Source organism: Falco biarmicus, chromosome 4 (genome assembly GCF_023638135.1).
Source record: "Falco biarmicus isolate bFalBia1 chromosome 4, bFalBia1.pri, whole genome shotgun sequence".
NCBI classification, from domain to species: Eukaryota; Metazoa; Chordata; class Aves; order Falconiformes; family Falconidae; genus Falco; species Falco biarmicus.
In genome coordinates this window covers 91,408,444-91,423,361 of record NC_079291.1, presented here as the reverse complement: position 1 = coordinate 91,423,361, position 14,918 = coordinate 91,408,444, and the positions used below count along the sequence as shown (strand labels likewise).

The following is a 14,918-nucleotide window of genomic DNA, read 5'->3' as shown; positions in this document are numbered from 1 at the left end:
ATTTTTCTCATGAATTCCAGCTATTTTCATTAGGTTTGTTTTGGGCACGCTAGCATAGATTTGTGCAAAACAGGACGAGCGTGCAGGGTGATGGGGAGGAAGAGCTGGTGCCTGCGGCACATGCAGCTTGAGCGCTGGCACTGCCGTGGCTTGTGACAGTGATGCCGTGCTGGCAGTGCACATGCCTGCTATCCCATTGTCCCGGGACAGCCGGCGTAGGCAGCCACCGTGGCCTGGGCACCCATCACAACTGGAGCCTCTCATGCAAGAAATTGGAAAAGTCCTTTGGTGGGGAAGAAAGATAGGGAGGAGACTAAAGATGTAAGTCTTAATCTTGGACGCTATAGTGTGTGGAAACAAATGGTGTGGTAAAACTGACCAGAAATGTGCCAAAAGGTTCTTAAAAGGCAGCTGAAGCCTGCTGGGGGCTGCATGTGGCTCTGGGGGGTGACCCGTGAAAGCGCATCAAAGCGTGTGTCGGCACTTCCGTTTGCAAAGCGTTAGCTTGCAGCAGACTGATCTGCCAATAAATAACACTAAAGTTTACAGGCTTTTAAATGGATGAAAACAAATTTGGATGCCTTTTTCTCATCAGTGCTTTTAGGGGTACAATTTTTTTCCCTCAAAGAGCTGTGAATTTAAAATATGTTCAGACACTTCTTGCATCCTGTGACAGCTGCCGGGCCGTGATGCTGTGAAGAGGAGAGCTGGTGGCCGCGAGGTCCGTGCTGGGCATGGCTTGGAGCTGCTGCCACTGCGCGCCTCTTCTAGGGTCGGGCGTGCATGGGTGCCAGGTGGCCTTCTGCCATCTCAGTTGCCTTTTTGTTCCCAAAATTAATCCCCTCTGGAACTGTAAGGGAGTGGAAAAGGCTCATTTGACTTCCAGCCTTCCACATGTACATTGGTCCAGCTCCAGGGTATGCCTGTGCCGTGTGTGAGGGTGCCATTGCACAGTGGATCGCTGTACCCAAGCTCACGTTAGCAGAGCTGGCCCCGTGACTACCAAAGCAAAGCCACCACCGTGGTGTCTTTGTTGTGGACTGAGAGCTGTCAGCCCCCAGGATGAGCACATGTTGCACAGACATCTGTGCTGCCATGCTTACTCCTGTTCCTTAGCCTGGCGAGGCTGTGATGTAATCACGCCTTTGGATGCACACCAGAAGCTTTCCTGTGGATCCTTGAAACTTGGCTTTGGTGCCTCTTGGAGCTGCTGGCCACAGCTTGCTGAGGAAAATGGTGCAAGCACCGGATTTTGGGTATTATCCTGAACACAGGGTCTGGAGAAGTACCCGCTTTCTTCACATGGAACAGTAGCAATAGTGCAAAGATGTCTCACCAGCGTGCATTGAAGTTGAGTAAAGGGTGGCGATTTTTTCACGTTGCACCTTAGCTTTATCAGATCTGCTCTTTGGCTGAGTAATGTTTTTGCATCTTTTGTGTAAAATCTGGCATCTGAAGTGTTTTATAACTGCACCTGGGAGCCCAGAGTGACAGAGGGAAGCAGGGATGGGGAGTGGGCGCTGCTCCCCCCCCCAGACAAGCTCGCCTTGCTGGGGTCTGGCATCAGCATGCAGGGCTCATGGAGGGAGCAGTTCGGTAAAGCTGCATGGGAGTGGTGTGCAGGCATCGCTCCCCAAACGGCAGCGTGGGGACATTTATGTGGTTTCAGTGCAAAAGATGAGGCCTGTAGTGGCTAGCCTTGGGGCGTTACAAGGTGGTCTTGTTTTTCAGAGAGGGAGATTGGGTTATGGCTTCGTGTTTGGTGGAAGCTCCTCACAAGTGTCCCTAGAAGATCCCAGTGCTGGGAGCCCAGCACTGCACTGTCCTTCACCCTTCTCTGAGCAGCCATGCAGGGCTCCTCGCTGTACCCGTGCCCTGGGGGTGACTGCAGCAGTGCCCATGTCCTGGGGGTTTGCCCGGATTTGGAGCAAAGGAAACCAGCCAGGCTGCGAGCACTCACCCGTAAGGTTGGATGGCTGGAACAGGATTAATTTTTGCAATGCAAGTCTTCATGCATTGAAACACATCTCCAAGTGAAGATGTTACAAATCATTGTGCTTGGATGGCTTTTGAGTCTCACAAATTAAACCTATTAGGAAAGTCTTACTCGAGTTTCTGTGGTGTGGTTTTGCAGAGGGAAATACTTACTCTGTGTTTGAGAAGCAGTAAGAACTATACACTTTAAGTGGCGGAAAACATGAAAAAATGTTTGTTGCTGGGAATGGAAGTATATCAGAAAATATATGGCTATTACCCAGCTGCAAGTTTCTCCATTTAAATGCAAACAAAACAGGAAAATGAAATGCAATTTTTAGTTTAATCAACTTTCACGAGTCTTTTGGGAAGCCCCAAAGTATCTGAAAGGAGCCTCTGGGACCTGTTGGGTTTAAATATGAGTTTTGAAGTCTGCTCAGTAGTAGATGGTGTGCTGGGTTTGGTTTAAAAATTAAGCTTTGCAAGTGGCATCTGGGCCTAAGGGGAAGCTGGCTGGCAAGGGGGAGGGCTTGTCACATTAACTGTTCAGCTCAGAGGAGGATTAACCCTTTCTTTTGCTAAAAATGTGTCTTAATATAACAGTTCTTTGCCCAATACATATGACAAATAGCAAGTTAAAATAACAAACTTATCCATTAGAATTATTAAAATAAAAAGAACAAGTATGTATAGGAGAGATGATTAAAAGAATAGACAGCAGACTGTACCAGGCAGCAATATGGAGAGTGCCACCACAGTGGAACTCACAAAAATTAAATTGAATTAAAATGCCCTCTAGTTATTCTGTCCAAAAAATAATGAATTTTGGGAAAGGAATTAATGATTAAGTATGATTTTTAATATCACAGCATCAAACATCTCATCTACAGAGATGTTACAGGTATGATAAAAATATAAAAAAGTTTGTTTTAATAAAAAAAATAAGTGTAAGAATTGAGGAGTGCAGAAGACATAGTGAATTGGATTTTTTTTCTAATCTCTGGCACTAGAGTGGGCTGGGACATTTCTGCATTGATGTCCTCAGTGTTACGTTTCTCTTGAGACCAATTACAAAGGTTCACAAGGTTGTTTTTATTTTCCTTGCTCTTGATGCCTTTTTAATGAGGCCTCCTAGTAAACAGCAAGCATTATGCTTTCCTGTTATATTCCTGTCTGCCGCCTTTAAACATTTATTACTAATACATGTGGGAAATGATTTATAAATTAAATATTAGGAAAATGTACTTTTAAAAAACAGAAGTAGTTAGGGGGTATATTTTATAATTGTCATTGGGGAAGTGGGAGAGGAAGTCATGCCAATATTTTGCTAATGGAATCGCAGTGAAAAGGACTGTTAAAGCATCATTGTGGTTTCATGTAATAAATAGAGATAATAGATGCATGGAGTTTTCAATCCATGTATCTGGGCCTGTGGCTTGGTGTAATAAAATCTGAATTAAAAAAGAAAAAAAAAAAGTAATTTGTGCAGAGTTGCCCAGGGAAGTTTGAACGTTGCTGTTCTGTGCAAGCGTGTCTTTCCCCCCTGGACTGCCCTCCTGCTCTGTGCCAGCACTGCCAGGTCCTGGTACCCACAGCATCCTATCAGCACAGAGTCCTGGTACCCACAGCATCCCATTGGCATCGTGCCTGCCAGCACCAGCTCCGGCCCTGCATTGCTGCCTCAGTCACTGGATCTGTGAGATTGAGGTGATACTTGCAAAATGTTTTCTGATCACCAGCACCAGCTAATCAAGCCTAATAACACAGTTATTTTGGAGCTAAAGTGTGAGTGACAGAGCCCTGTATGGGGTGACTGCATCATGCTAAATGCTGCCGTGTTGGGACACTGCGTGCTGCAGTATTGCTCTTGCTGCCTTAGAAATACTGAAGTCAAGTACAAATACTGTAATTGTTTAAAGATGTTGTGTCTCATTACTGAATTGTATTTATTTACTGGCTGCTTAGTTACTACATTGGCAAATGCTACTTGCTTTAAATCATGACTCAATTTGCTGGTAGACAAGGCTTTTTTACCTGGGTTTGGAGAATTTGTTTTGCTCTTTCATGCTTTGGTGCCAGATTTGCGGTAAGGTTCACAGTAAGCGAATGCAAATAGAAGTGGGGTTTTGGGGGGTTCTTTAGTTTGGATGTTGGTGGCATTCTGTTGGGGTTTTTTTCTTTTTGGTGGTTGTTGGGGTTTTTTTGGTTGTGGGGGTTTTTTTTGGGGGGGGTGGGGGGGGGTGTTTTTATTTGGGGATTGGTTTTGTTTATTTGGTGGTGGGTGTTTTGTTTTTAACAAAAGTCCATGCATTTGGCTGCCCCACAGCAGGCTTTGTCTCTTTTGTACTGGTAGTTTGCTGTGAGCCATCTCTGGTGATAACCCGTGGCCGCATCTCAGCTGATGCCCTTTTGCTGTCCCATGGCAGCCTTAGCTGGCACCTCTTGTTCTGCATCTGTGGTATCTTTTGTGGTGTAGATAGATGAGTTCATTGATAAAGCTCACCTATAGACACGTGTGTGGGTAATACGTATGTATCCAAAACTTGTTCTCATAAACGATGCATTTCTACCAGGTTTGTGTTTTGGGGAGGTCTCTGTCAGCACAACAAATCTCTCTTTTTATGCCCTGTTATGGTGGAAAGCTTGGAGGGGTCCAGTTCCTCTCCTAGAACTTGCTCTGGTGGCTTGAAGCAGAGTTGGAAGCTGAGCACAGGGAGGCTGTTGTTCAAGAGAGTCATTTTAATTATATGTTTTGATTCCTCTGGGTCTGGAAACTGTTGTGGATACTCCTGAGGACCGGGATGCAGAAAGGTGTTTGTGCCTCTGTCTCAAGCAGGTCCTTGCTTTGTTTCTTGATATTTGCATCTGTGATTACAACCACTTTTGTATGCTGCAAGTTCAGCTCCTTCCTCCTATTCTGCCCTTGGAGTTCCTGTTGAAACTGGCTGAAGCACTTGCATGGCTGCGACCTGCAGTGCTGCCACCTCGGACCGCAGCCCCCTGAGCCCTAGCGCGTCCCTCAGATGCTCAGCAGTAATTCAGCTGTCCCTCGGCTACGTTATCCCTCTGAAAAGCCTTTTCAGCAATGCTGGAGGAGAGGAGCGGTTGTCTTTAGCTGCTGCACTGAAAGGTGTTTACTTCTCAGTGATGTCAGGCTGGTGGCACTTCTTTTCCAAAACTCAACCGTTCTGAGAATATGAAATAATACTTTGATCGTTTTCTTCTTTTATCTATTTAAGTAGCTGGTTTTGTTCTTGTATGAAAGCAATCAGCTCAGCTAATCAAGCTGCATAATGATGTAAAGGTCAAAATAAAATAGCAAACTGCCATGATTCACAGCAAAGACTGGGTTCAGCTTTCAGAGGAGAGCAGACCATTGTGAGAACATAAACTCATTTTTATTTTTTGAAAAGAAACTAGGTTACTATTTTTTTCCTGTCCTTTTTGCTGTAAAGTCATGTTGTCACCCACAGATGTTGTCCCTGAAAAAAATAAGAAGAGTGAGTAGCTGGCATCTCTTGTAAGGAAAAATTACTCTGAGAACATAGAGGTCCCTAATTATATTGGAGTAATAGCAGACTTGATGCTGTGAGGGGAACATGCTCACCAGCATCTATCCGTTCTCCAGACAAGGTTGGCAGCAGCCTCACCAGGACACAAAGCCTTCTCTCTCTTGCAGTCATCTTCAAACTGCATCGCATCAGCAGAGGGTATGGTGTCATGTTCATCCAACCTCGCTGCATCAGGCAGTGAAAATAGAAAATGATACACCATTAATCCTTTCTTGACGGTTTGAAGATGATAACCCTCTGTAGTCATCCTCTTGAGCCAAACTTGGATTATCTTCCGTGGTATCTCCTGTCACCTCCTACTGTGCTGCACACACGGGTGCTGTCGGAGCCGATGCTGGGCAGGGGTCGGAGCCGGGGTCGGGCCAGGAGAGCGGGCGCTGTTAGAGAAAGGCTAAACTTCAGGGGGGGTGATGTGATGAGGAGCGATGTGGTTGAGCTGGAGTTTTCCCAAGCTCTTCAGAGACGTGGGGCTGGCGTGGCAGCGTACATGGTCAAGTTGTTACAAGGACTCATGGTGGCATTTATTTTAGAAGGCCAATCATTTATTTTTTGATTCTGCTGTGTGAGATTTATTTTTAGTGTAACTAATCAAATGAGTATAGAATGAACCTTTTCATGAGTAGCAAGTAGCTTGATTTATTAAGTGGGATTGTAATCCAACATGAAGCATTTGATTACCCTCACACACGCTAATCCGTTTTTTATGAGATCAATTTGCCCCGAAGATTTGGTATTTTTTTGGCAGCCTTTTTCCTTAAGACCTCAAAATGGTATAAATTATGAGCTCCAGCTGTTTCTCATTATGTGGTTTGGTTTCTGACATGCAAGGTACTGGATTTTAAGCTTCTCAGACTTTTCCCCAGTAAGTATTATTTAATAGCTGTTGCTGCATGAACATTGATTTTACCAAAATAAGTGCATTAAGATGTTTACTTGTTATTATTTATTACCAGCTGTTTTGTTAGCGTTGAGTTGGTGTTTTTTATTTCTTTCTGGGTACAGCATAATTAATTTTGTGTGCTTATCTGGAGACTTTCTTGTCAGTTATTCATAGCCCGACTACTTTGTCTGCAATCTTCAAACAATTTACTGTGTGATGTGAAATATTTCAGTGTGTTCTTGCATTAAGATTTAGAATAATGCAGCTGTCTCTTGGTATTTATAGCAGCCTGCTGCAGTGGGAGGCAGTTCACCTTTTATCCTCGGCAGTGTTGTGGCACAGGGAAGACTGGCCTTACACACCTTGGGAGGATCGGTTCTGGCTCAGATCTGGGCTGGTTCAGATTGTTTCCATGCTTGTGTAAAAATAACGGCATTGACCGGCTGAGGGAGGGTATCTCAGCTCCCCAGTCAATTGTTTCGCGACGCTGTAGGTTTGGATATGAAAAATTTTGTTCTTTTTTGCCTGTGTGGACAATGTGTGATGTTTTGCATAGATCCACGGTGTCCTTCTGCACTGGGAAATGCTTAAGGAGGTTGAGGAGATGTGTGAAGTTTCAATAGTTTCCAGGACAGTTTTATTGTGGCATGGTAGCAATAAACTCCCAACAAACGGATGAAATGCTTGGAACCTTAAGCCTGGTTTTACCCTGACGTGGGTGGGGGGTGCCCACGTGATGGACACGGCTGCTCAGCTCTGTTGCCCCAGCTCCTGCTCCATGTCCCACCTTTCAGCCCATCTACTCTTGCTCTGAATATTTTTTTTTAATTTTTTGTCAGTGGGATTAATGGCAAGGATGTAGTGAAAAATGGTGACTTTTAAGACAGTATTACTTATTTTTTTTCAAAAAATAAAGCCAGAATTAAGAACAATGAAATTTCCAGAGGTAATTACAGCAACTGTTCACATCTGTTGGAGAGAAAAATTGCATGTTACCTTTTCATCCACTCAAAAATAAATAGCACAAATTGAGATTTGTGCATGATTCATACCACTCATTTATAGGATCAGATACTCATTAGGAAACAACTATGAAATCTGAGAAAGCTATAGTTTTTGTGTATAAATTGCAAACAAAATGATTGAGTCAGTATTTCAATTATTCTAGTCTTAGTCAAAATTTGATAACTGATCCTTGGTGCGAGATGCCTTTAACACTGAGACTTTTGCTCCTTAATCCCAGCTGCTGCACAGCTTTCCAGTTGTTGAATGAAGTGATGGCCAGGTTTTAGCCCTTCTTTAATTAGGCATCTTTAACATTTAAGGTGGTCTTGTAAATATAACCTAAGTTGCACAAGTCATGCATCTTGTATGTATGTATATACTCTGATCCTTTAGAACGAGTACCTGCTGTGACCCTGAGCATGGGTGCAAACGTGCTTCCTCACCACAGTGGTAATGCTGAGGTTGGTTCATGAATGGCCGTTAATATTCAGCTCAAAACAAAATACAAATCATTGAGAGTCAGCAGAAGACTTTGTTTCTCTTCGTTGTTGCAGTTTACAGTTGTGCATGCAGTAATTGTGCAGTTTAATCACGTTCTGCTATCAACCACTTAAAATATTTCTGAATTTACCAAGAGTGGCTATCCATCTTTGAGCACTTTTCAAAGGAACAAAATAGAAATACCATAGGTCACAGATGATTATTTTTTTCTTATTTCTTTTTTGCCAGTATTTGTTATATATCAACAAAATGAAGAAATAAAATGAAAGCCAAATAAATTTCATTTCTTTCAAAGCCCAGAATGGAACATGATGCTATTCAGCATCTGTCCGTGGCAGGTTTCCTCCTTGCCTTCCGCCTTCCAAGCCAGGTGTATCTCTTGGTGGCAGTGCTCAAGCGCACTGGTGCTGTAGGAGGATGGGCAGGCGCCTGTCTCGCTGTGTTCCCAGGGCTGCCAAACCTCAATAAAATGGTGAAATCCTCCCGAAGTCTAATTTCCCAAGATCCAAACCCAGGGGGATTTGGCTAGCTTCAGATGAGCTCCAACATTGCCCACAGGGTTTGCCCATCACAGCTAATTACCATCTGCAGCTGCTGATCAGTGTAACAAGGTGGGATACAGCAAAGGGTGTCCCGCTGCCAGGGCACAGCTCCCAGGGGATGCAAATCCTTACATGCCCCAAAAGGCATTTTATGAGTTCAGTGGGCAGATAGACCTGAAAAGGGCTGAAAATGGCCAGTCAAACGTTTCCCATTTTGGTGCTTTCATTACAGGGAGGGGGAGAGATGCGCTTCATGCTTCTGTTGACCGTAACATACCCAAGGCAAAAAAGGATTGTGAAATTACAGTTGTTTCTCTGCTGCTTGGGGATTTCTTCACAAATCCAAAGCACTGGTGGGTTTCTGCATGTTTGTTTGGTTTTGTGCAATTAGAAGCTGTAGCCAGATTTCATGGCAGTTTGAGTTAGTTTATTATGTAGGAGTAGTGAGAGGGAATTTGTTGGTACGTGTTTTGTTTTCCTTTCCTTCATTCTGTTTTCCTAAAATGAAACATGATGATGTGATATGTGGAACTGATGTAAAAGAAATTCATTCTGGTTCTTCAAATTCATTGTGCAACCTGCTAGGATTTTCCTTCCTGACCTTGCTTGCGGATTTGATACCATTAGAAGAGAAAAATGATGCCTGAGAAGACTTGTAATCTAAAAAGTCTACCTTGATGGTAGATTAAAAAAAAACAACCAAAAACACCACCCAAAAAATGCCCCAAACCCCACCAACAAACCGTGAAAACTTTTAAGTATTTTGTTAGAGGACTGGAGTGCCAGGGTTTTTTTCAGGAAAGAAGGGTGATGAATAGCCTGACATGCCTTTGGAGGAGCCCTCCAAGAGGATGTCAAGAGGAGATTGGCCCTTCTATCAGGGAAAAGGGCTGCCGCGTGTGTGTGTCTGTAATAATTAAAGACATCATGTCCTAGAAAGTATATCCTGTCCTGAATGCTGTGACTTTCTGGGAATTGATGGGGTTTTAGCAGGGGATGAGCAGGACTTGGGTTTTACCTCTTGCCCTAGTACTGGTGGCTGGGTGAGACCTTGAGGTGGCTGGTGCAGGTGGGATGCTCGCCTGCCAAAGCAATGCCTGCCTCTTCATATACTTACTTAAGGAAATACGTAAATGTGATTTTATGTAATATCTAAAATGAATTTGTATGGTAATAAGCTCCGGTGTGTGCACTAAGCAATAGTTTCATCTCACATAAACTTTACTACTTGAAAGAATTTTCTTTCTGGCATTTCTTTTATAACTGTATTTCAGAGCCACCTTACTGAGGAGGTTATTCTGGTAATATTTTTTTTTTCCCTGCAAATAAACTATTTTTGAAAAACAGATCCTTCCTAAGGGCAGTCAAGTGTCAAATACAGAGTTATGGATGGTGTCAGCTGCGTGTGGAAGCACACGCTCCATTTATTCATTACAGCTGTGAAAGCTTAGCTGTGCAAATGCCAAGTGCCGGTTGTGTACCTGTCACTTCATAGCTTTTAATGAACATTGATCATGTTCACCCAGACGTTTATTTGAATAAAGTGAATGTGAAGTAATTTTTAAAAACACAGTGTGAACTTTCTTTTTTTTTTTTGTAATATTTTATAGTCTTTAGGATGAACCTGAATTATTCAATAATTCCCATCTCTGAAAAATTATTACTGAAACAGAACAGAATCTGTACATTCATTTTGGTCATCTTGGAAGGTTTATTTAAGAGTAGAATTTCTCAGTATACTCTTTTCTTAATATTATGTACTTTTTAAAATTAGTTTCAAACCCCCTATTCTCTGTAGTTTGAAGCTGTCTCGAATATCTTTCTTTAAATAGTCTTTAAACAGTTTCCTGGTATTACCTTTGGGAAAACAAACCGTTCTCTGGCTCTTCGTGCAGAACTCTGTTATGTCATTTAGGGAAATAACCATGATCTCTTTGCTTGCTTGAATGAGTGGTCTGGCTTACCGGTTTTCTTCTGCCATTCCAGGCAATACAAAGTGTGAAATGTAGGAGCGTGGCATTGCCAAATCCGAACTACAGCTCATGGGTCTGTAGGGTCTGTGCCCTGAAGCACTGAGCGCTCAGAGCAGACAGATGGGGACCCAGTCAATAAACTACACAGTCGCATCCTTCTTTAAGAGCTGATTCCTTCTGTGTACGGCACAGTTTGCTGTATGTATCCTATAAGACATACAAACTGAAAGCACGGTGTGATGATGGGGATATATAAGATCTTCTGGGAAACCCCTAATCAACAAATAATTTTCAGGAACCCCACAGAGAAGCAATCTGTTATGTGGTCTAAGAACGCCACACTTGTTTTAAGTCCTCTTTCATTAAATACCCCTTCCTGCATGGGCTGTTTCAGGGAAAGTACCTAAAATAGATGTGGATACTGTGGAATATATAGCGGTAGCTTATGTTTCTTAATGTATTGTGGCTATTGAAAAGAAAAACCCATTAAAGAAATCTTTCTAAACAAATTTAATGTGTTTCCTGATTGAAAGAAACTACATTTCTGCAGACAAAGGAAAAATATTAAATATGTTGATTTTAATAAAAGCTTTCCAATGTTTAGTTTAAACCAAGGACCCAAGTGCAGTCTGCAACCAAATAAATTGATCTGCAGTCTCTGCATTTGTCGTGACCGTACTCAAAAGGAAATAAATCTATAGGTCATTACTGCAAGAATAACGCTAATTTAGCCTAGGAGTCACTCTTAAAAGTTTTTTACATAATGATCTTGCAAGGTGCTGAGCTTTCACAACTTAATTGTGTATTTGAAGGTAGAAACCATATAACATAGATGGTTTCATTTCTTCAGGGACTAGGAGTGCAATCCAGTAGACTTTTAGCCCCCACCCCCCTTGCCTTTTCAAATTATTTTTAAAATAACAATTTGCGTTTGAGTTGGCTTGGAATTTGTGGAAGACAGGGACTGTCAAAGTAGAGCAATCAGATGATAATCCTAATTACCCGACTTTGTACTGGCAGCTTCTAGTGTATTTTTAGTCTATAGGATCAGAGTTATAGTTACCAGTAATTTGATAAATTTTGTCATTTTCCTTTGAAGAAATTATTTTAGGCCTTTTTTTTTTGTGAGTTAACCTGCTTTCTTGAGGGTAAACCAAGAAATAATTTATTCAGTGAAAGTTCCTGACAGTTTTTGAGTGAGAATAAATATTTCTAAGATCCTTGTGGTTATAAAACTTGACAATTTGCCGACAGATACTCTCCTCTCTTGAATGTTGTGTAGTGGCGTCAGTTTGAGATCTGATAGCCAGTTCGTTGGGCTTCTTCCAAGGAGCTGTTCAAAAAAGTTCTTCAAATTTAGGTTCATATCTTTCTTAGGTTTGAAATATTTTGTGGTATATTGTATTGGGGCTGTGGGCTTCTGTGTAGTGGAAAAAGCAGAAGAAAGCTGGTCAAGCCAGAAATCACTGGAGTGTGGACCTTCCCAGTGGGGCTGGAGCCGCCTTCTCATGCAACACGTTGGAAATCTGGTTCCTGCTGCAGAAATGTGTAGAAATCATGTCCTGCTTCCAAGTGCTTCTGTTTGATTTCCACCTGGGGACTCCAAACAGCAGTTCCCTTCGCTTGTATTGCTTTGGTTCATGACAAGATGTAATTATCGAATGCCTTCAGCATTGCCTCCAACAAGCCTGTAAAGCCTCTTCCAGTAGCCTACAGGTGATTATTCACACATCTGATCCTTGACAATGATCGACCAAATGGATAGCTTTTCTGGTATGACATGAAAACTTTTTTTGGGCTTATGGTGGCATTTTCTGAAGCTGTGAGTGGTGTGGGCAGGGAGGCAGCAGACCTGCCTGGCCAGGGCAGCTCGTGGTTCAGGATCGCATCAGGCAGAGCCGCTTGCTGCCACGACCTCCCTGGCAAATTCCCGGCTCTCGAGGACCGTGTTCCTCTTGCTGCCTCCCCTCAGGGCAGCTCCACTTCTCCAATTATTTGCTAGAGAGAGGATGACTGATGCTGAGGAGTAACGGTGCGAGCTCCCGGCGGGGACGTGAGGGATTTGGCTGGAGATGGTGTTCGCGTGGGGCAGACCAGGAGCCGAGGCTGTAGCTGCACCATTTGAGAGAACACTCACTGCGGGCTGAGATGCTGGCATGAAGATGAGCTGCTCTCCCTCTGGGCAGGCGGAGAGATATTGAAAGTCTCTTTTTTTTTTTTTTTTTTTTTTTTTTAAATGATCCACATAGAACTAATTTTGTATCCATGGGAGAATTATATCCATGGGATGTTTAGCATTAAAAAAATCACTTTTACGTATTTGTATTCTATATAATACAATGCCAGGTGCAGCACAGGTCCTGGCTCAAGCAGTGCCTTTTATTTTGGTCCGTTTAGTTCAAATACAACTGAATGAAGGCAGCAATGAGGGACAGGATCTTAAATTGTCTGTGAGAAGGGAATGGATAATCAGTGAGGCAGAGAGCTATAAACAGGTTATCTGTCTGTGAGCTGGTCCAACAGTGGCAGCTCCTTGGGACCTGTTGGCTGGAGGGTGAGGACTGATAGCATTGGTGCCATGCGTGGAGCAAAATCCATGACTGGTGTAGCCAGTGAGGTGTTCAAAGCAGGCTCCCACCCCTGGACAGAGGACGGCTCTTGCTCAGGGATGTGAGATTTATTACTGTTCTTTTTCCTTATTTTCATATATTCCTTATTGTCTTTATTCCTTTCCCACCACTCAATGTGAAGTTCTGTTTAATGTCTTGACGTATTTCTGTGCCTTTCCAAAGAAGTGCAGTGCGTCACCCCGAGCAAAGCCGTGCCCACAGCTTCCCCACGCTCGTCGCTGCGTTTCTTTACGGCCGGTACCCGCTCCTTCGGCAGTCCCTGCAGTGTCTCTTAGTGTGGTATTTGCAAATTAGAATGATCTTTTAGAACTGTTATTTAACAGGGAATTTCCAAGCTCTGTTCAAAGTAGAATCTCACCAATTGGACAGCCAGGGGAAGATGGATGGGGTTTTGTCTTCTGCAGCGGCAGAGCTGATTAGCGTTTTTGTCATCACTGGAGACCCCCGGGGCTCAGGTTGACAGTGGCTCAGTTCTTTTGTATTCTGCTCCTCTGCACTGCCATGTTCCTCCAACGCTTACAGTGAGCAAGAAAGGAGAATATTAAACATCAATAAATGAGCCAGGTTACCTATGGAGCGTTCAACACACGGTGGTCTCTTTTACAGTAAGCCTTGTTATTATAGAAAATAAAAGCATATATTCTATCCGGCTTTCCTAAATTTCCCCTCTAAGGTGGGGAGGAAGACCAAGATCAATGACGGATAACGATAGTGTATGGCAGTGGGTAGATGAGACTGTCAGGTCCAGGGAAAAGCAATGAAGTACACAAAAATAATAAAATATTTTGATTCTTATAGGTTTCTACTTATAAACTTTGATTTCTGCAGCCTGAGGCTTCCTGTTCATCTGCAGCCTGAAGAGGTCCGAGACCTCGAGTGCACTTTTTAATGCCAGATGTTCCTTTGCAGAAAAGAGGTCGGATGGGAATGAGCCTGCGGAGAGGAAGAACCTTTCCTTTCTGTGCCTGGTGCCAGAGGGGAAGAGGCTTATAGGAAGAGCCTCTACAAGCAAGTAAATGAAATTATTGATTAAGTGTGCAATAAAGCGAACTCAAATGTTTAACGATAGCTGATTCATGAGGATTGTATGCACATTTTGTTTCTTAAAATTTTGGTTGGCTGTTGGGATCCGGGATTTGCAGAGTGCAGATCTGCTGGTCTGGCACTGAACAGCACATAGAGCAACTGCTTTTTTGAAAACAAGAGAGCAGCAGCTCCTGTGTTTTCTTTGTTTTTGTGTGAATTTCAGGAGTCTCAGGGAGAGCTAGGGAGCAAATTGCCCAAGCGACGTGTGCAGGGGATACATGTAATATATTACATTTCATTTCTTATCTGACTAATAGTGGGCCAAGGAAGAGTCCCGACATGCAAATAACGCTGACGATGTGGCGGATGAAGCGTAGCACGTCTTCCCAGAAACATGGGTTTTACAGAATGAGTCAGACGGAGCATCTTCCTGGCAGACAGTACTGTCTGTCTCTGGATTTCCAGCCTCTGGTGACAGTGACTCGGTGCAGCTTGTGGAAGAGTTGGAAGGAAAGAGGAGCGGCAGTGGACCAGTCTGAAGTTGCCCTGTGGGAGCCCAGGTCCTGGGTCTTGGCTCCTTCCTGCGGGTGTGTGGTTTGACCTTAAATGCGTCAGCCCCTGTCCTTCAGGGAGCCGGTCTGGTGTCGCTGCGGGTGCTGCAGGATGCCCTTTGCTCCAGGCACTCATTTGAGACCCAGGGTTGTGCACAACTCTTAAGAGTGTCGGTGGAGCAAAGAAAGATAATTGCCTAGGTATAGATCTTGCTCTGTTTTTATACTGTCTGGGGAATAATGTAACTGTTCACCAATTTAGAG

At 43.4% G+C, this 14,918-nt stretch overlaps 1 protein-coding gene across 5 annotated transcripts in view; it reads left to right on the top strand.

Moving 5' to 3' along the window:
- Positions 1-14,918, top strand: part of LOC130148520 (contactin-4) — a 339,116-nt gene that overhangs the window by 103,662 nt on the left and 220,536 nt on the right. Inside the window, exon 1 of one of the 5 annotated variants that reach the window (XM_056337219.1) lies at positions 6,298-6,408. The exons of the other annotated variants lie outside the window; for them this stretch is intronic. The gene's annotated coding sequence lies outside the window, so the exon portion shown is untranslated. Of the gene's footprint in view, positions 1-6,297; positions 6,409-14,918 lie in introns of those variants that run through there. 5 annotated transcript variants of the gene reach the window in all.